The sequence below is a fragment of the Eulemur rufifrons genome, chromosome 30, assembly GCF_041146395.1.
Source record: "Eulemur rufifrons isolate Redbay chromosome 30, OSU_ERuf_1, whole genome shotgun sequence".
Classification (NCBI taxonomy): Eukaryota; Metazoa; Chordata; class Mammalia; order Primates; family Lemuridae; genus Eulemur; species Eulemur rufifrons.
Window position 1 is genome coordinate 70,243,537 of NC_091012.1, and position 23,108 is coordinate 70,266,644.

Here is a 23,108-nt window from a genome sequence, read left to right on the forward strand (position 1 = left end):
TGTTTTAGAGTTGGGTCATAAGGTGCCATTGGTCATTTCATTTGGTCATCAACTATACATATATGTCTTCATTCAGCACATATTGTTTGTGTGTCTATTTTGTGCCAGGCACTCGTCTACCTGTCAGGATTGCAGCGGTGAGTATCACAAAGTCCCTCTCCTCACTGAGGTGCATTTGAGTGGTGTGATCGTCAGTGGATAGCAGTGGTTCATTTCTCATTTTTCTACTGGTAGCTTTTCTACCTTAATGGCTTCAAGATAATAGTCAACTATTTTATAATTGGTTCCCATTGTAACTTTAATGTATTTTTAAAGTTGGGAGTTTTGGAAAGCCCCAAATATTTTTGAACTGCTACATTTTAATGACATTTAACAGTGCATAGCATATTGTATATAGCAGTTGAGCAAATGTGGGATAAATTGTTATAATTGCTCCTTAAATTTGCAGTGGTAGAAAGTCTGAGGTAGCACCACATACTCAATTTCCCATAATGTTAGCTATAATAATCATCACTGTTTTCCTTTAACATGTTGAGTTGCTACTTCATCTAGATATTAATTGCCATCCATATAATTTTTGCCTTACATTTTTGTATTTATTTTATAAGATGGTAGAATGTAGAGTTGATTTTGGAAATTTTTTTGGAAAATTATTTCAGACTCTGTTGTTAGCCTGCCTTCCATACATAACCAGCACCCACTGGCTAAATGTAGTCTGATAGCTTATTATTGAAATAGATATTTATTGATGAAAAGGCAATTGTTTAAGAAACTGTCTTCTGAATTGCTAGCAAAACATGATAAATCTCCTGGTTTGATAAAGCATCTGGGTCATTCTTATGGAAAAAAATGACCCCCTAAATAATTGACATTAGTTTAATATCTGTTAGTTTCAACATCTCTTTTTTTCTGTGTAAAACCCTTATACTTTTCCTTTGTTTGTTTTAAATTTTTTTTTCTTATTTTTGCTTGTTTGTTTGTTTTGGAAGGGAGTAGGAAAAAAGTTTTATCTTTGCTAAATTGATTTCCATCTGATGAACAGACAGAGCACTAAATTCCATTCCTTTGTTTCATACATTAGCTTTTACCATAAGGGTTCTGATGTGAATTTGAATATGGTGCAGCTTTATATATTTCCGAAGAAAGACAATGCAGAATAAATGTTCATTACTGAACAACTTTATTATAAAGCTAGGGATTTTTGAAGATAATACAGACACACACTAAAAATTCAACAGATGACCTTAAAGTGCACTAACATTTCAACTGACATTTTCGTACATGATTTATACTTTGCCCAGTGGTCAGACAGTGAATCAGTCAAACTGACTTATTCTGATTCATGAAAAGGTGAAAAGGGGTGTTCTCTATGACTCAACACCTTCCCTGGGGTGATTTTGGAAACAATTTTCAAAGACTTATTCTAACTTTTAGGCTGACTCTACACTTCAAAGCCCTGAAAACAAAGAAATGAAAACAACAAAATGATAAATAATATTTGGTTATTATATTTGTAAAACATGGCTCCTTCAAGAATTGATGGTATTTTTAAAATTCATTACCTCTTTCGCCCCAACAAATATGTGCATGTTTTATTTATTGTGAGAACTAGTCCAATGACATTTTTCCTTCATATTTTGGATGTGGGCTGGGGAATTATGCACATATTTGAGAATCAGGAGTTATTTAGAATTCCAGGAAGCGTACTTAAAAAAATGGGTCCAGAAAAGTTTGACATTAGAAAACAAAGCAATTTATTCCCATGAAAAGGTAGACAGCACTGGGAAGATGACAACTCAAATAGATTTAACTGTAAAGAACACTTTTTATGTTTTACTTTTACTAAAAGAATCAAATCCAGACAACAACTATAAATAACAGGGTCATTTGCTTAGGTGAGAAAAGCCAGTTTGTTTTCTCTGACAAAGCACATACATGCAGCTGCTCTTGCCAAGTGCCAAAGCTCTGGCCAGTGTATGCAGAGAGAAGACAAAGGCTGCCCTTGCCCATACAAAGCTCAAGAGTTAGAAGTTCCACAGGTTTCAGGAGTAATGGAAAATGTGTATGCTGTCTTAAAAGAGTATATAGGTTCAGTCATAGGAGTTCATTATTCAAGAGCATTTTAAGTCCTCTTAAATTGATGGGAAGAACACTGTACATAGTGATTGTCAAAGACCAATAGAAAAGGAAAGAACTGAGTGTCCTATTAACCTCTTCCTCTTTATATCAAAGCAAAATCAGTAGTGTAAAGAAAAGGTATAGTTGAAAAAGAAAAATAAAGCTCTAATTCTGTGAACAACACACCTAACAGAGCTCCTAAACACGTTTTAAAAAAAAACAAAACTCAATCCTTTTCCCCAAATCCTCTGTGTGAGCCTAGGCCTGAAAAGCAAAGCAATATACAGCATTTGCTTACTAGAATGTGTTATGGGAAGTCCATCGCCATTTTAAAAAGCAGCAATCTACTCCCTCTTGGAAATGAACTAGAGATCTGCAAGGAGGCTTACTCATACCAAGGGACTTGAGTAAACAGATACGTGGATTGTGGTGCCTACAGAATATCAGTTTTTCAGATTTTAACTGATAATACCCACTTAACTGGGCAGCCTGTTTGAGTTTAAAACATAGTGCAAATGCAGCCCATTCCTCCTATTTTTAGAGGACTTCAGTTTTATTAGATACATTTAATTTTTTTTAGAGAAAAATATTAAGAGTGTTTCAGATGACAGCGAAATTTTATTGCAATCAATCATTTATCATATGTAGGGACTATAACTTTGTGTCCTGGTGATAAAATTCAGTCATGTGTTTATAATAGAAATGGAGGCTACAGCAATGGTCTATAAAAGAAGAAAAGTCAATGGCCTTTTTCACTCTGCCTCAAGTTCATAATCTGAAAGTGTAGAGTATATTTCTGGTTGTTGATACAAGTCTTTGCTGGACAATTGCTTTCAGATATAGGCAACTCAGGTTAAAGAAGGAATTGGGGCAATAGACAGCAATTGAATCTCCAATAGTGAAACATTGTATAAGTAACTGTAGAAACGTCTAAGAGATGTGATTGACCATAAACTTGATACTTATCTAATGACTATTTCTAAGAAACAACAATTCTGGGTTTATTACATGTGAAACTACACTAAGTATTAGGCATGGGGAAAATACCAGTATTAAAGGATGACATGATTTTGAAAATCCAAATTATTTTAGGATACCAAGTACCTACAGAACCTGTTAATGTTGCTATTTATTACTTCATTTTCATCTTCAGATTTCTTGTGGACCAAATTGTGTAAACCCCCACCCAAAATTCATATATTAAAGCCCTACCCTCCAATATGATAGTATTTAGAGATGTGCTTTGGGGAGGTAATTAGGTTTAGATGAGTTCATGAGGGTGGGGCCCTCATGAGGAGGTTAATACACCTTATAAGAAGAGGAAGAGAGAGAAAGAGATCTCTCAGAGCATACACAAAGAGGTCATGTGAGGCCGGGTGCAGTGGCTCACGCCTGTAATCCTAGCACTCTGGGAGGCCGAGGCGGGCGGATTGTTTGAGCTCAGGGGTTCAAGACCAGCCTGAGCAAGAACGAGATCCTGTCTCTACTAAAAATGGAAAGAAATTATATAGACAGCTAAAATATATACATAGAAAAATTAGCCGGGCATGGTGGCACCTACCTGTAGTCCCAGCTACTCGGGAGGCTGAGGCAGGAGGATCGCTTGATCCCAGGAGTTTGAGGTTGCTGTGAGCTAGGCTAACGCCACGGCACTCACTCTAGCCCAGGCGACAGAGTGAGACTCTGTCTCAAAAAAAAAAAAAAAAAAAAAAAGGTCATGTGAGCACATAGCGAGATGGCAGCTGCCTACAAGCTAAGAGGAGAGGCCTCAGAATGAAACCTACCTTGCCAGCATCTTGATCTTGGACTTTCTAGCCTTCAGAACTTTAAGAAATACATTTCTGTTATTTAAGCCACCCAATCTATTGCACTGTGTTATGGCAGCACAAGCTAAGACATGGTTCAAAACACACATAAACAAAACACAAGTTTAGACTAATTTCTTTTGAGTTTAGCAATAAAAAAGATAAAAGCAGAAAATATTACCTTTAATAATAACTGAAGTAAGTTTCAGTTGTGGGAATCATGAAGGCCATGATTTTTAAATTTTCAAACCTATTATCTATAGTAATTGACCTGATGGATGTGATGAAGAACATAGAAAAGATCAGAAGTAGCCACAGAATAACACATACGCCTGAGAAAGAAAAACCACAAACAATATAAGTCAGAAAAACCAAGATAATTTTTATACTAAAATCTTATGCTCTATATATGTCACATGAAGTCTAAATAGCTAGAGTATATCTTCAACTATCAATAATTTAGGGCTTGGTAATGCATTTTGAATTATCCATAAAATATACTTTTCTTTTTATCTACTTATGACCTGTTATGGACTCCAAAGACAGACTTCCTGAGTTTGAATCTCAACTCCATCACTTATTGGCTATATGATCCTGGGTAAGTCACACAATCTCTCTGTGCCTTAATTTTTGAAAAATGAGGATAAAAGGTTTACTGTGGGGATTAAATGTATTAGCATATATAAAACACTTAGAATGGTGCCTGGCTTATAACAACTATATATGTGTATATACATATATATATATATATATATACGTGTATATACACACACACGCACAGGCACAGACATATGTATACAATATTTGTGTTATTATTGCTAGTAATACATCCATTAATAGGTAGATAGTAGAAGAAAAATGAGAAAGTATTAAAATATAGGTTTCTATTTATTCATTTGACATTTATTGAGGTCCCAGTATGCACTAGACATGGTATTAAGTGCTGAGGATACAAAGATGACATAGTGTCTCTAATTATGAGAAATTGTGAAACATTGTGATGAGTGCTGCATAATAACGGTACCTAATCCAGGCTAGTGAATCAGCAAATGCTACAGAGGTGCAAATGCTCATTCAGAAAATTGTAAATAGTTCGGTATGGCTAGATTATAGAGTGCAAGAGGAAAGTGTTGAAATATAAGACTAAAAAAGTAAACAGGGACCTTGAATGCCACACTAAGAGAGTAGATTTCATCCGAAGAGCAATTAGGGAGATACTGAAGGATATTAAATTAATGTCATGGCCAGATTTAATTTTTAAGATTAAACTGACAGAAGGGTGGAGGGTGGATTAAAGATAAAGTGTAGGGGAGGAAAGTTAAAATCTAAACTTGGAGACGCTACCATTGCTGTTATGTAGGTAAAAATGATAAGGGTCTGAATTCAGCACTGGTCATAGGGATAGAAAGGAAAAGACAGACTTCAGAGATGTTTAGGCGACATAATTCACAGGATTTGGAGATCAGTGTGGATTGGTGGTGGGCAGGCAGGGTGAAAGAAAGCATTAGTGAAGGATGACATCAATAATGCTACCACAGGGAAATGAGATAGAAAACGTAGGAAGAAGAGTAAATTCGGGAGCAGGTATTGTGCATTCAATTTAGATCACATAAATTTAAGTTACCTGTTAGACATCACATAGTAGACAGTTTTATATATGAGTCTGGTTATCAGAAAAGAAAACTGAGCTGGAGATAAGGACATGAAAGCCCACAGCACATGGCCATAGCTAAAAATAAGAGAATGTGTGGGTTTAGCCAGGAAGAGAGCATGAATGCTTGGGAAGCAACAACACTTAATAGATACATTTAAAAAGAGATCTGGAAGGGGATTGAGGAGTATACAGAGAGGTAAAAAGAAACCCTCTGGTTTCATTTAACTTTGTTAAGAGTCAAGGATATAAAAAATTGTGTAAGAGGTAGAGGGGGCAAATGATGCCATGATGTCAAATAAGATTAATTCACTTCACACACAATGTACAGACTACATGCCAGATCCTGTTGTAGGTATAAAGAGGACAGAAAGAATCCACTGAATTTAGCAACAGTGTGGGCATAGATGACTGCCACTAGAGCAATTTCAACACTTGATGAAGGTAGTATCCAGATGGTACAAATGACAAGGAATTGAGGAGAGGACAGTACTGAGACAGTAGATTTAAAACATAATAGAGCAATTATGGTACTTTGATGGACTGAGCTAACCTGGAAGCCTTCCTACTACAGACACCTATATAAGATTTTTAAAAAACGTGTTTAAATATCTGTGCTCCTAAGAAACAAAAAGAAATCCATACGTGCCAAAGAAAATTGAAAGGTAGAGTAGGAAGCACACAAAGCGATACTTTGGCAGCCATGTAGCATAGGCTGGGATGGGCACAGAAGCAGTAGGGAGAGGACTCAGAAAAGGCCTGTACTATCTAAGGCTTGGGTTTTGATTACAGTCCCCACTTATCCATGAAGGATAAGTTCAAAGACGCCCCCAGTGGATGCATGAAACCATGGATAGTACAGAACCTAATATATACCATGCACAGATGTCTTTTTCCTTCTTCACAATTTCACCAATAGACTTGTTTTCACCATAGATCTTAGTAACCTAAGAATTTTTTTTTTCCTTTCCTTATTTAGTCAAGAACTTTCACCTTTTCACGAAAAGGAAGCACTTTATGATTTCTGTTTGGCATGTCCAAATTGCCACCATGACTACTCTTATACTTTGGGGCCATTATTAAGTAAAATAAGGGCTACTTAAACACAAGCACTGTGATACTGTGACAGTTCATCTGATGACCAAGATGTCTAAGTGACTGATGGGTGGATAGCTTATACAGTGTGGATACACTGGACAAAGCGGTAATTCACATGCTGGGTGGGACGGAGAGGGACAGTGTGAGATTTTACCTCACTATTCAGAATGATGCACTATTATAAACTTATGAATTGTTTATTTCTGGAATTTTCAGATTATCGTTGGCTGTGGATAACTGAAACCATGGAAAGTGAAAACTGCAGATAAGGGGGCACTTCTGGATCCACAAAAAAGGACTGGCAGCAAGCCCTTGTGCTCACTCAAGGTGAAGGCAACAGAACTGAAACGCTATTGCATAGTTAAGGCTGTCCTTGGGTTAAACCCACCAGCCCAGGAAGATGCAAAAAACCTGTCTCTGCCTCAGACTCTGCCTGGGAAAAAAAAGAAGTTGCCTGTGAGAGACAGAAATCTCAAACTTGAATCTTGCTTAATTATGCAGTCCTAATTTATAATATTTGCATAATGCAGGAAAACTCAAGCCAAGTAATTCATATAAAGTGGGTCAGGACAACACCGACCCTGGGTTATCTGGCAAGAACAAATATAAACTATCCTGGAGAAACAAATTAAGAATGCAGGCATCACAAGAATTTTACAGGGAGAAAAAAAACTTAACTAAACATAAACTCATATTAAAATATTTTTAAAATGAGAAAACAATCCACTATGAGTTAAAGTCAGCAATTTAAACAAAAAGAGGGACCTGAATATAAAAGAATGTATTATGATGGCATAATCTTACATAAAAGTAGGGATGAAAGCTGACAGTACTAAATGAGTCTATATAAGATGATTACAGAGTTAGAAGTACTAGAAGCCATCAAAAAAGAAAAGGATGCTAACAGGAAATAACAAACAAGTTGGGAGGGAAAATAAGAACTTTTAGAAATAAAAAATAAAGTCACTGAAATTAAAATTTAATGGATTATTTAAATAGCAGACTAGACAAAGCTGAAGAGAAAATTAATGAACTTGAATATAGATTCTAAAAAATTACCTAGAATGCAAAGAATAGAGAAAAGGAAATTAAAATATGAAAGAAAAAAGAACTTGGAAGATAGAATGAGTAGGATGAATATATGTCTAAAATAAAATTTATAAGTAGAGAAGTAGAATAAGAGAAGAAATCAGTGCCATCCTTACAGCTAGGCCAGAGGGACTCCTGTCCTGGGCATTGTACTTTAAAGTGCTTCACATATCACAGACACACACACACATATACATATTTTATTTTGAAAATACATAGATGCCTCTGTGACTCAGGATCTGATGCTTGGCACTAGCATAGTGCATAGAGTAACCCTAATCATCTGCTCTCATTAAAAACAAAACACATTACTCAATCCCCAGAAGACTATTTCTTCATGTCTCTTCCTCAAAGCAAACAGAAACTATATCTGAACACAGAGAAAGTTTGTGGGTTGTACTATGCCAAAAGATGGGCACTGCTTCAGAACGTGGGAAGGATTTGAGCAGTGAAATTACTTATATAAGAAAAGAGACAGATGGATTAATTTGTCAAATCCTTCGTCTCAGCTTGGTTGCAATAGGTCCTGGACAACAAACCATCAGTTTACATTTGCAAAGAGCTTCATTTTCTTGCTTTTCTTCATGTTCCAATTCACGTTACCAAAAGCACTGACAAGTTAGCGTGATATTCCCGACAATTACACATAGAAATATTTTGAAAAATTAAACAATGTATGTTATTCTTAAAATTTTACATATACAAAAATGTGTGTATGTGTGTGCATGTGTGTAGGTGTACTATCAGACAAACTCAAATTGTGAGATTCTACAAAACATCCTGCATTCTATGAAACAGTAGGCCTATTCTTTAAAAAAAAAAAAAAATGGTCAGCATCACAAAAGAAAAAGAAAGTCTGAAAAACTATTCAGATTAAGGGAGGCTAAGAGGTATGACAACAAAATATTTGTGTTACTCTTGATTAGACCATGGTTAATTAAAAAATAGGTATAAAATATAGAATTGCAAAACAAAGAAGAATTTGAATATGGGCTGTTATTAGGTGATCGTATTGTATCAATGATAATTTTTCTGAGTTTGAATTTGATAATTTTACTGTAATTATATAAGGGAATATCCTTGTTCTTAGGAGAAACATGCTGAAATATTTAGCTGTAAAGGGACATGATGTCTACAATTTACTCTAAAATGATTCAGCCGAAATTACATATACACATATATTATGATTAAAAGCTCAATTTATGTCCTTCTAAAATTCATATGTTGATGTCCGAACCCATAGTACCTCAAAATGCGACCTTATTTGGAGTTAGAGTCTTCACAGAGATGATCAAGTTAAAATGAGGTCATTAGGGTGTGACCTAATCCAATATGACTAGTGTCCTTATAAGAGGAAATTTGGACACAGACACACACATAGAGGGAAGATAGAGTGAAAAGACATAGGGAAAAAGTGGCCATTGATAAGTCAAGGAGAGAGGGCTGGAAGAGATCCTTCCATCATAGCCATCAGAAGGAACCAAGCATACCAACAGGTTGATTTTGGACTTCCAGCCTCCAGACTTACAAGACAAATTTTTATTGTTTAAGCCAATCAGTCTATGGTACTTCGTTATAGCAGCCCTAGAAAACCACTATAAATTGTGGTACCAGAAAATAGAGTGCTGTTAATAACAAATGCCTAAAAATATGTTAGTGACTTTGGAATTGGTTAATTTATAGAGGCTGGAAGAGTTTTGAGGTGAATGATAGAAACAGCCTAGATTGCCTTTTTTTTTTATTTGAGACAGAGTCTGCCTCTGTCACCCAGCCTAGAGTGCCATGGTGTCAGCCTAGCTCACAGCAACCTCAAATCCCTGGGCTCAAGATATCTTCCTGCCTGAACCTCCCCAGTAGCATGGACTACAGGTATGTGCCACCATGCTCTGGCTAAATTTCTCTAGCTTTTTAGTTACCCAGCTAATTTTTTATTTACTGTAAAGACAGGGTCTCACTATGTTGCTCAGGCTGGTCTCCAAACCCTGGGCTCAAGCAATCCTCCTACCTTGGCCTCCCAAAGTGCTAGGATTACAGACATGAGATACCACACTCAGCCAGTTTTAACATTGTTAAAGGATTATAAAAAAAAAAAAAGAAAAGGAAAAAATATGTGACAGAGACTATGTGCACTGCAAAGACTTTTATTTGGTCCATTACAGAAGATGTTTGTCAACCCCAGCTTTAGATGATCGGAGTCAATAGAAAAGCAGTTATATGAATATCTTAATTTTAACAACATTCCTTGTGATATTGTTAGTGTATTAGTTACGCATTGCTCTAAAGCACACTACCATAATTTTAGGGCTAAAAACAAAACAGATTTATTATCTCAGATTCTGTGGGTCAAGAGGCTAGGCATGGCTTAACTGGGTCCTCTGCTCAGGGTCTCACAAGGCAATGACCAAGGTAACAGCCAGGAATGCAGTCCCAATGAAAGGCTTGACTGGGGAAGGATCCACTTCCAAGTTCATTCAGACTGTTGACTGAATTCATTTCCTTGTGCCTATGTGACTGAGGGCTCCAGCCTTTTGCTAGCTGTCAATTGGAGATTGACCTCACAGCCTAGAGACCATCAAGAGTTCACAGGTTCCACCTGGCCTCAAGGAAAAAAAGAATTATATATGATGTAATCCCAAGGGGTGAAGATCATGGGGGCCATTTTGGAATTCTGCCTACCACATAAAGCAAGCAAAATAAAGTTTGTAGAAAAATAGATAATAATATATGCACTTTGTACCTACTTATATTTTTATACATTTCAATATTGCTGGCCCATCAATAGAATAGCCATACACATAAAAAGTAATTAAATTTGACTTTGATATTTTGTAAACTTTCAGTCAAAATAAAATGTATAGCTTTATACATTTAATTTTTACTTTTCTTTATTTTTTTTAAACAGAATCTCACTCTATTGCCTGGGCTAGAGTGCCGTGGCATCAGCCTAGCTCACAGCAACCTCAAACTCCTGGGCTCAAGCGATCCTTCTGCCTCAGCCTCCTGAGTAGCTGGGACTACAGGCATGTGCCACCATGCACAGCTAATTTTTTCTATATATATTTTTAGTTGTCCAGCTAATTTCTTTCTATTTTTTTAGTAGAGAAGGGGTCTCACTCTTGCTCAGGCTGGTCTCGAACTCCTGAGCTCCAACGATCCACCAGCTTCAGCCTCTAAGACTGCTAGGATTACAGGCGTTAGCCACTGGGCCTAGCCTCATTTTTTTCTTTATAAAGATATATTTTTCAAGATATTTGATAGAAACTATTTTATTGAAAAGTGAGTCTGATTTATAACTTTAAAAAATTTAGACAAATGATATTAGGGACTTAATTTGTACTTTTAGCCCACACATCACAACTGTAGGGATGGGTCTTGAGGCAATATTTGAAGAGATAATACTTGAGATTTATTTTCCAGAAATGACGAAAGACATGAACCCTTAGATTTTAGAAGTACAATAAGTTTGAGCAGGACAAGTAAAAATGAATGTGCACATCATATTGAAACTTCAGAAGACTAATGTCAAATGGAAATTTTAAAAGAAACCAGAGAAAAAATAGTGATTATATATAAAGGACTTCTTAATAGCCATAATGGAAGCCAACAGTCAATGCAACAATATCTTCAAAGTGATGTGGGACCACGACTGCTAACCTTGAGCTTTCTACCTTACCAATTATTCAAGAGGAAAAGTGAATTGAAAAAGTCTTTTAGAAAAAGGCTATGAAAATATACCTTATACAGATACTTACTGGAAGAAATACGAAATGATGTTTCAGTATGAACAAAAGTGTACCCAAAAGCAATTTTAAATGGGATGCAAGAAGCAACAGTGAGCTCAGAAAGTGGTGAAGATATTTGTAAGCACACACTGGAAAAAAGAATAATAACAATAATAATTGTAATTCACTTAGGGGGTTAAACACAAGCAAGAACTAAATATTACATAAAAAAACCATTGTAAATAAGGGAATTTGAGTTAATGTGCCTTTAGTTCCTTTTTATTGTTTGGAAGACAAGTGGAGCTGTTGATTAGCTTTGGATTATCTTATATCAGTGTAAATTTTAAACACATGGAAACAATTACTCAGCCATAAAAAAGAAGGCGCTATTAATATATGCAACTTGGATGAATTTCTAAGGAATTACACTAAATGAAAAAAGCTAATCCCCAAAAGTTACATATCACATGATTCATTTATATAACATTCTTAAAATGATAAAATTATAGAAATGTAAGCCTACTGGTAGCCAGGGATCAGGAAGGGAAAATAGATGGGAGGGAGGTGGGTGTGGCTACAAAAGGACAATGCAAGGGATCATTGTGGTGATAGAACTGTTCTGTATCTTAACTGTGTCAATGTCAATATCCTGGTTATGATAAAGCACTATAGTTTTGCAAGATGGTACCCTTGGGGACTAGTAAGGAGTACATGTGGTATCTCTGTGTAATTTCTTACACCTGTCTGTGAATCTACAATTATCTCAAAATAAAAATTTGATTAAAATTAGTTTCTGTAATCAACTTAAAAATGCATAGAGACAACCACCAAAAAAAAAAAAAAAAAAAAAAAAGATATTATCTTCCAAACTGGAAGAGAGAAAAAGAATCAATAAAGAAAATTCAATCAGTAGAATAGAATGGGGGAAAAGAAGAAGAAAAAATCAGAGCAAAGTCACAAAACAATGTGGTAGAAATTGAAACCAAACATTTTAGCAAGCATCAAAATGATAAGTTTTCATATTTGTATGTTAAAAGTTAAAGACTCTGAGAGTAACTTGTTTTGAGACAATAAAATCCAGCTATAGGCTATTTTAAAAAGACACTCCCCAAAATATAGGAACAAAAAACCTGATTTGACTAATACACATTGTATGCCTGTATAAAAACAGCACATATGGGCTATAAGTATATATAAACATTATGTGCCCATAATAACTAAAAATTTTAAAATGTAAAAAAAGAATTATTAGGGATTAAGGGAAATATTTCATAATAAAATGAAGAAATTTAGCAGGATGATAAAATAACTCTCAATCTGTAAGAATCTAAACATATAGCTTAAAAATATATGAAGTAATATTTGAAATAATTGTGAGAAGAAAATAAACATATCTACTACAATAAAAACGGGAGATTTGGGGCTGGGCACAGTGGCTCACGCCTATATTTCTAGCAGTTTGGAAGACTGACGTTGGAGGATTGCTTGAGGCCAGGAGTTCAAGATCAGCCCAAGCAACATAGTGAGACTCCATCTCTATAAAAAATAGAAAAATTAGCTGGGTGTGGTGGCTCACACCTGTAGGCCCAGCTACTAGGGAGGCTGAGGCAGGAGGATCCAATGAGCCAGGAGTTTGAGGTCACCTGATTGGTTAAGGAAAAAACAGTAAAAAAAAAAAAAAAAAGGCAAGCATATGAACATAGAATACAGAATTTTATGAACAATTAATCAATATACTTTAAATATTAAATGAAATAGAAAAATCCCTTGACATTATTGAGTAAAAATTTGATTCCAGAAGAAATAGAAAATCAGAAAAGACCATTAAAGAAACTGAATGTGTAATTTAAATATCTACTGTCTCACATATGAACACAATAATAATCATAAACAAAAATAACATCACAATTTCAAATTTTTTCCCCAAACATCAAAGATCACTATAGTACACAAATACTTACAGGGTTTTGAAAATGAGTGCAATTTCTCCAACTCAGCTTTTAGAGCTATTGTAACCAAAATTGTATAAAAAATGAAAATTACAGGCAATCTCACTTATAAATATAGGTGCAAAACTCCAAATAAAATTGCAGCAAAAAAGCTGGGCTTAGTGGCACCCACATATTGTCCCAGGTATTCATTAGGCTGAGGCAAGAGGACCCCTTGAATCTAGGAGTTTGAAATCAGCCTGGGCAACATAGTGAGGACTTATCTTTAAAAAAAAAAAAAAAGCTACAACAGAATTAAGGAACAAATAGTAAAAATAAGTAAATTAAAAAATAAAATAAAAATGATGACCAATTAGATTTTAATCCTAGTTTGTCTAGCATTTTATTATTTTTATTTTAAACACCTGCCTCTCCCCACAACATATAGCTTTTCTCTTATCATATCTAACTACAAGGATTGTTCTTTCATACAGCAAATATAGTGACAGTGATATTTTTGCCCAGACACAAGAACAGTTACAAATTAGAAATTACTTAGAAATATCCCATTCGATTGATTAGCTTAATGGGAAAGACCTTTCTAGAAGTAGTTCATGTTCCTTAAATAAATTAGCCCATAGACTGTCAATATTTATTATAGTAGGGGGAAAGGAACTGCATTTTAGAATCAGTGAAGTGTTTTCTCCAACAAAAGACCTTTCTCCATCTGGGCATCAAATGGCTTTTTGCATTTACAAATGCCAAAATAAAAAACAGTCTCAGAAAAGTGTTAGTGAGTTTATGAATATAAATTCCTATTATGTAAAAACACTTGTGGTTATATTACAGGAAGGTGACAACATTGCCCTAATTTTATACTCAAATGGAAACTACAGCAACTGTGCATGTTACAGATAAAGGCTCCTGCTCAATGCCACAATCTGAACTTCATATCTTTTTTCTATCCATTGTATTGGATTTCCACTTTGAAGGGAAAAAATGTTTTTTCTCTTTGTGAAAATCTACTTGATCATTTTCAAAATATTTGGAATGATGCTTCACATTTTCAAGAATGATGCCTACACATTACAAATCTAGGAGCTCCAGATGTGATTGATGCAGTGTAGATCTTCAGATTAAGTTGGAATGTTCTAATTAACTTGAGAGAAACAGATCTTCCTTCAGTCTTCATTTGTCTTTTGAAAATAAGATGTTTAGAAGTGTTATTTAAGACAGGATCACTAGCTTATTAAGATTACATTGGTCAGTCAATATATATTTAGTGAGCATGTACTTTGTAACAGATATTGTCTTGGTTCATTTGGGCTTCTATAAGGAAATACCTAAGACTAGGGAATTTATAAACAACAGAAACTTATTGCTAACGGTTCTGGAGGTTGGGAAGTCCAAGATCAAGATGCTGGCAGATCTGGTGTTTGGTGAGGGCTTGCTCTCAGTTCCATAGATGGCACCTTGTTGCTGCATCCTCATATAGTGGAAGGAGCAAAGCAGCTTCCTTCAACCTCTTTTATAAGGGCACTAATCCCATTCATGAGAGTTCTACTCTCATGACTTAATCACCTCTTAAAGAACTCCCCTTTTAATACTATTACAGTGGGGGTTAAGTTTCAACATATAAATTTGGAGGGAGATTCCAACATTTGGACCACTAGAGATATAATTTCTAGGTTTGGGGAACACAGTACTTAATAAATCAGACCTCACCTTTGCTCTCTCTCATGGACTCCATGCACTGGAAATAGCCCTTGTTTCCAAACTGCCCAGACCTGCCCAGCAATCCAAAGTCAATCATGAGTTTTCTTTTTTTGTCTCACTCCCAGGGACCAGCTTCTGTCTGCTTGGTTTGATGAACCATACAAAAATTAATTTACCCAAATAAGATTCCACAGTCCTGTCACTTTGTCTTGGCAGAAATATCACTGTCACTATATTTGTCATAATGACCTCTGACCACTCACAGAAAACATTGAACTTGAGGTAAGAGTTACTTGTACTTTATTTGAAAACTTTATCAGTTATTCATCCCCAATTTATTTACATGTCTGAACATACTTAAGAAGAGAGTTTGAGATGCTTAAAGGAAACATATTCCTTAAAACTGGCAATAAGAGAATCCAAGTATGTCAATAAGAAGCAGATGATTAAAACATTAAGAAATTCTAAACTTGAGGCCTCAAGACCAAATAAAATATAGCCATGTATGAAATGAATGAGCAGACAAAAATTACATTATTACTTTTAATGGATAGTTTTGAAGGTTTAAAGATTGGATTCTGAGAATAATCTAGATAAGATTTATTAGAATTTATTGAATTAGCAGTGATTAAGCTAGTTTCACAATGTGGGAACACCAGAAGTCATCTTACTTAATTTGTTTTATTTGTGGGTGGGAGGGGCAGGGGTACTTTGGGAACACAAAAGCATGCAGAATGAAGAATTCATAGCATTTTTTTAAAAAATGTAGCAGCCCTATACAAGATAATACGTTACTTTCAGTTGTAATGATAATGATCAGAATTAATTTTGTGGATAATTATAAAACTTAAGCTAGCTCTTGAAAATTGCCTTCTTCTCCATTCTGTTCACAGACTACACCACCTGAACTATAAAGGAAGACCACAAAATCAAACTAGTCTGTTTTAATATCTTTCTGTTTTCATTTGCCACTGACTCTAGGCACATGTTTATCTGTAAAATTTATTCCTCCTGTATTTATTTGGATGCTATGCCACCGATTTGTTCAGAATGTTAATGTCACAAGCTGTAAATACTGTTAACAATTGAAGGAGTTCATCTTAGTATAAACTATGAATTTTTCATCTGGTTGGAAATACTCTCAAATAATTCTCACATATAAAAATGGCATGTAGAAATCACCTACATTCTTATGAGAAAATTTATATTAAAAATCACAGCAATAAATTAGACTATTCCTAAGACGAGTTAATGAAGAAGATATTGAGGTATATCTGGGGCAGTATAAGCTCGATTAAAAATAACTTGTTGCTGAGATAATAGCTATTTGCAATAATATGTCAGGTAAGAGTACAGGATTGTAGTGTTTCACACTTGGGAGCACACATACAGTAGTTCTTTATCCCAATACCTTGAGATTAGGGCCCTATACTTTAGTTTCCTGACTCCGATTTTATATTTTGTGAGCCAGCAGGTGACGACAGTAGACTAAAATAGGTGTGTATCCCTCATCATGGCATTCAACTTTTGCTACTTTCTATTCAACTGAAAGCGGTCTATATGGCCTCATGTAACAATGCTGGAGGTTGGCTAAGTAGATTTTCAAATAACTTGTGTATAACCCGATAAGAACGAATGCTTTTCTATAAACTTTTTTTCCCTCAAATGGATACATTTCCAAAATACATTATACTCTTATCAGATTATATGAAACATAATTTAATCCCTTAATTACTCAGAGTTATCATCATCAAATATATAACTATAGATATATGTTCAACTGCTAAATAAAATTATGTGAGTACGGAAGCCAGGAACTCACTCTCTTGAAAAATTGCTATTATTGGACTGAGTTTGGGTCATTCGCCTCTTCCTCATAAAAGTACAAAAAAAGCATGCAGCAGTGTGATCTCCTGTGGGGTGTGTGGCACGATGGCCTTCCTGTAAAATTAATTGTTGAATCAAAATGGAAAGAGGTCTTCTCTTAAGTCATAGTTTTATCTTCCAGAAATCTTTACTGTTGCTATAAGCTTTTTTGATTTGTCAGCGACATTCTGAACATCATCTGCTATTTCTTAGACCTATCACAATGTACCATAGTTTGTAATTTCATTAAAGCTATAACTCTTCAGACTGAAAAAAAGAAAGTCCTATAGCTGATATGCTGTTCATGGGACACAGTGATGTACCTAAGCACTATTGAGATGTAGATGGCTGTCCACAACCCCCCCACACACCAGAAAATACGCACGCACGCACGCACGCGCACACACGTACACGCGCACATGCACCCACCCCTCCCAAAGAGTGTGCTGTAGTGCCTTTAGTGTTTACAGGTCTCTGGAGAAATATTAAAAATGAAATGGCTGTTAGACTGACATAACTACAAAGCATGTGACAACGACATCAATTATCTTATTGCTACTGACCTTTGGTGTCAGAGTCTGCTGCTCAGCCCCTGCCATTTGTTTTCCTTTTTTGGATTGTTCTCTGTCCTTGCCACATAACTTCTATCTTTTTCAGAGTTTGTACCAGAGAAGGTTGACTTTTATCAACTCATGACATTTAGTCTCTGTTAATGAACCAACCAATCACAGCACGAGGGTGTGACCAGCTATGGGCTCTTTACCATATTCCTTCTTGCTTGTTGCACCAAAGCTATTTCTTTTTTGTAAAAAGCATTTTCTTTCAGCACGTATTTGAGATACTTGAAATTTCTAGATGTCTGTGAAGCATTCCTCTACTTTCAAAAGTATCTTCTCTCAATATTCCTTATTCATTTAAAAATACTCAAATATCTGCCATGTGCCATGCACTATGCTAGACATTGGAGATAAAATTGAGAGCAAGTCAGCCACGGTGCCTGCTTTCATAAAGCTTCTGGTCTTAAGCAAAAAGTAGAAAAACAGGTATCAGCATTAAATTATAACACTACATATAGCTCTCTTCCTCTCTAATGATAACACTAAAATGTAAAACCTAAGAAGTGAAAAGAAGTCGCCACATCTTTGAAGCAGCACCTCAGATTAATTCCTGCATTAATTTACAGGAGATTTTTGTTTAGTTTTGTTTCCATTTTAGCAGAAATGATAAACATGGACACCATTTTGTGACATTTCTCCCCTGTCTATTAACACTTTAAAAGACACAATTTCCATTAGATCTTCCACAACTAATAAACATACTATTTTGAGACATTTTGGCTTCTATTTCCCTAATAGCCATAAATCCAATAGCTGTAAATCCAAATATAGCATGACATAAGAACTTCTAGGTCTCATTTTGAGATTGGTTCCTACAAAATCAGTGTTTTATGTTTCAGATTAAATCTTTTGAATTTGGCTAATATCACAAGTGAAGAAAAATGACTACATCTATAAGTGCCCTCTTTAAAATCAAACAGGAAAAGAAAAAGAAAATGAATAGTCCAGAATCTGCATTTAGTGTAACTTTGTCCATTATTAGCGAAAAATGAATATGCACATACATAAACTCTTGCTTTTAACATATTTTTTCTTACCCCACATGTATCATAGACACTTGTCATAGAAATATTTATTTTCAAACATAATTTCAATAAGTTTGCACTTTAAGGTTAAAGAGCAGTTAGTAGGTTTTTAAATAGTATCTGGAACACCTTATAATTAGCTCTGGAATGCGTGAGAAGCTTGCTGAATTTAAAAGAAGAAAAAGGTTTATAGTACATCTCTGCAAAAAAGTGTAACAATAAAATTGATGTATCTTATGGGCAGTATTAACACCACATATCCCTTAATTCTAGGGCTTCTTCATCAATTCAAAAGGTAAACAGCAACACTAATAGCTTATTCGATTGATTATTAATTATAGGCCTTTTGAGTAGTAATTGGGCCAAATAAGTATTTATTGCACACCTATGGTATACCTAGGACAGACTATTCCTAGAAGATTTAACTGATCATGGATAAGATGTCTGGTACATGATGCGTTCAGAAATGCAGTGACCTTAGGGGGGAATTAAAATTTGCCTGAAGTGTTAGCGTATCTTCTGGATACGGTTCTAAAACTTCAGCTAGGATTTACAGATGACTACATTCAATCTGCCCTAATCAGTTGTGACTCCCATAGTTTTAGGAGCCGTGTAGTTGATGGAAAAGCACTGGACTTGGATTCAGGAGACCTAAATTTCAGTTGCAATTTTCTATACTTTAATCTTGGGCAAGTCACTTCATCTCTCTGAGCTTCAGTTTCTTATTCTTTCGAAGAGAGAAAATATAGCTTGTACTACAAACCTCACAGATTAGCTGTGAGAATCACATAAAAGAATGTGCTTTGTGATCTAAAGTTATGTCCATAAATTTAACATTAATTACTCATATCTATTTGTTAATAAATACATTGTAGTTGCTTTGGATTGTTTACTTGGGGTGAATGAAATGTGAAATTCTCCTGTCCTATTACACATCCTATCCATTTCTTTTGCAAATTTGATAGAGCTCCACATATTCTAGAATCTGGGTTATACACTGATATGTACTAGGTACTTTAAGGAAAATACCTAGAAGTAGGTCTTCGCATTTGAATCATAGTTTCAAGTTTTCATTTCTTCTAACACACAGAGACTGGTGTGTCAGTGTGCCAAATACGTGCATATATTAAATAATTTAAATACATATGACAGTTAGTTTTAGATGTCAACTTGACTGGACTAAAGAATACCTAGAAAACTGGTAAAGCATTACTTCTGGGTGTGTCTGTGAGAGGTTTCCAGAGAAGATTGGCCTGTGGGTCAGGGGACTGACTGGCCCTCTCTAAGAGTGGCACCTTCCAATTCACTGGGGCCTCAGAACAAAAAGGCATAAGGAGGCGATTTCCTCTCTCTCTTTCTGTGGGAGCTGAGACACTCTTCTTCTGCCCTACATCAGAACCCTAGGATTTCCTGCCTTTGTACTCTAGGACTTACACCAGCCCCCGCCCCACCCCCCAGTTTCTCAGGCCTTCAGCCTCAGGCTGAGAATTACACCACCAGCTAGCTTCCCTGGCTCTGTAAGTTCTGAAAGTTCAAGACTTTCAGACTTGAACTGAGCTATGCTCCTAGCATCCCAGGGCCTCCCAGCTTGCTGATGGCCTGTCATAGGACTTCTCAGCACCCATAATCGTGTAAGCCAATTCCCCTAATAAATCCCCTATCATCTATCTATCTATCTCTATATATATCTATCTATCTACCTAATCTGATTGCTTCTGTTTCTCTGGAGAACCCTGACAAATACAACACACAAAGTGAATGTATCATATTCCTCCATAACTAGCCAAAATACTGCACTTTAAAAAGTTAGGCCTAGTGGTATTCTCTACCCACAAGGATATACATTGCTATTTAATTGCTAACAAATTGTCAACTTCTGTCTCTTTTCATTTTTCATCCTGAAAAATTATGTGCATAATTTATATTCTATGTTTAGTGGAAGTTATAATACTAAGCACAAAGTGTTTTGATGCAAGAGTATAATTTATCCCTCTTCAAATCTGAGAAATAAATATCCTTTGACATCTGTGGTCTGTCTTTCATTTCCTCTGTCCCTTTTCCTGGTTCTCTCTTTCTGCCTCTTCTTATTGAAGTTTCTCTTTTATGTATTCATCTACTCCCCTCAACCTCCCAACTACCCCATGACGTTTTCAGATTCATGTTTTATTGTATTTGCAAGACTTTCTTCCCCTTTCAATGCTTTCTACAGTAAAGTCTTCTTTTTGAAATAAGATCTTAATTAAAATGAGATTATCTTCTGGGCAGTGGGGCTTTGCTTTGTTCTACTTGGTTCTGTTTTGTGGGCTTTACAGTGAATCAAGAACATTTAAATTGGGAAAATGAAATCAAATAACTTCCCTATGACCATTATCTACAGTTTAATGTTTTCTCACTCAAACATTTCCAGTTTCTTTTTTTGGACAGAGAGAGGAAGAGGAGAGGAAAAGAAAGAGGAAGTAAGATCAAGAAGGTGTGGGGCGGAGGAATGGAAAAGAATGCTACAATGGAATGCTGACCACTCTTCACCACCATTTTTGCCAAAGAAGTGCAAAGACCCCCGACCTCAGAAACCCCCAGAATCATTCATTTGAGGTTTTTCCATTTTATTTCCAATATGATTTTCATAGTTCCAAGAAGAATAAGGTGAAATATTTCCCCAGGACCGCAATGCGATATTCATAATAGTTACAATATTATATGCCTTCAGGTTTTACCCGCAGGGGTGCCCTCCTGCAAGTAGGGCCTCAGGACATAGCCCAGCCTGCGCCACGTGATGACTTCCCACAGCTCCTCATTTAAATCCTGCCATGGGTCTGAGGATCTGACTCTCTAGCAGATGATGGTACAGTCTCAAATCTTTCTGAATACATTTTTGCTATTTATTTCACTAACCAAGTGTGATCCTTCACAATAGGAAAATTGTCTAAATGTTATTTTGGAAAATGATGCACAATTCTTCTGCAGAGCGTGTATCCTCAAGAATATCTTTTCAGAATATATATGTGGAGGAGTCTGAATAAACATTTGAAAGACTTTGGGGTTAAAATGTCTGTTGAAGACATTGAGAGACATGAGAGAGGCTAAAACATTTAAAAACCATGAAAGGAGTAAGCAGATTTAAGAGAGTCAAAAACTGAATAGCCATCTTTTTTTTTTTCCTTTAGAAAAACAAAGAGAAGACATCTCATTAATAGTTCTTCTAAGTAACCAAACGCTTTGGCATTTGAGTCCTCAAAGCACAGTATTATATATTCTTTGCTAAAGTGGATTCTGGTTCAATCTGTCTCAGTAGCATTTTTCCCTTTTCTCTTTCTTTGAAAAACACACACACAATTCCTCTTAAAGATATACTTTATGCCTCCTATGTGCCAGAGTAAATCTCTAGTTTGAAGGAATATTTAAGTACTGAATTTAAGTCTTACAATCCCCATCAGTCCTGCAAGCCCTGACCAGTGCTAGATAACACAACAATGACGTGAACTGAAAGTTCCAAAACCCATAGAAACTTCTCCTAGCTGTGACTTACTATCTCTGACATTTTGATGCTGATATACTGTAGCTGAAATCCATAAATGCAATCCTAAATTTCAGGCATTTGGATTTGTCAGTTTAATTCAGGCATCACCTTAGTTAAAGCTCAACTCACTGTATTTATGCAAAAAGAAAGGTGGAGGTTGGGGGCAAAAGGCATTTTCATTCTGCAATAAATATTATCAGAGCTTTGCTCTGCGGTGTTATAATCAGCACATGCAGAACAGTGCTACTCCAAACAGCAAGCTGGAGCTGCAGTCTGGCAAAATAAGCCCTTCAAAGCCCACGAGCTTACTGGTATTCACCTGGTGGATTCTCTCCATCACGAAGCTGAGTGAGTCCATTAAGCTTATGTAACACAAGCTTAAAGGTGAAATGAAAAGCTCTTAAAAAATAAACTATTTAAGTTTCTAAATCAGGAGTGTGCATTATGTGCTGAAACTTAAATATGCCAGTAATGCCACATACACTTGTACAATAATGATAATCACATTCACATTTTAAAGGAGAACATTTAAAAGTACATTTCCTTCACAGAACTAAAAAAAAAAAACAACAAAAAAAAAAAACAAAAGAAAAAGAAAAAGAAAAATTCGTAATCAGTATTCCAGCTTTGCTCTGAAAGAACTGAAGGGAGAGTAGCAGTCAGGGAGCGCTCTATGCTTTGCAAGTGCTGTCATCAATTCTTATAAATCCTTAATCCAGCCCTTGATAGGCAGGTGAAGAAGAAATTGATTTTTTCAGATGTCTTTGTATAATGAAATACAGAATATAAGAAATGTAAGCATGTACACATATTTTCGTAGATATAGGACCTTATTTATTTTAGTATCCAACTTAGAGCAAGGAAAACAGCTACAGTACATCCATTGGAAAGAGAAAAGGGGTGTTAAAAACATATATGCAGACTGAGGACATCATCAAACTTATTGAATAGTGCTG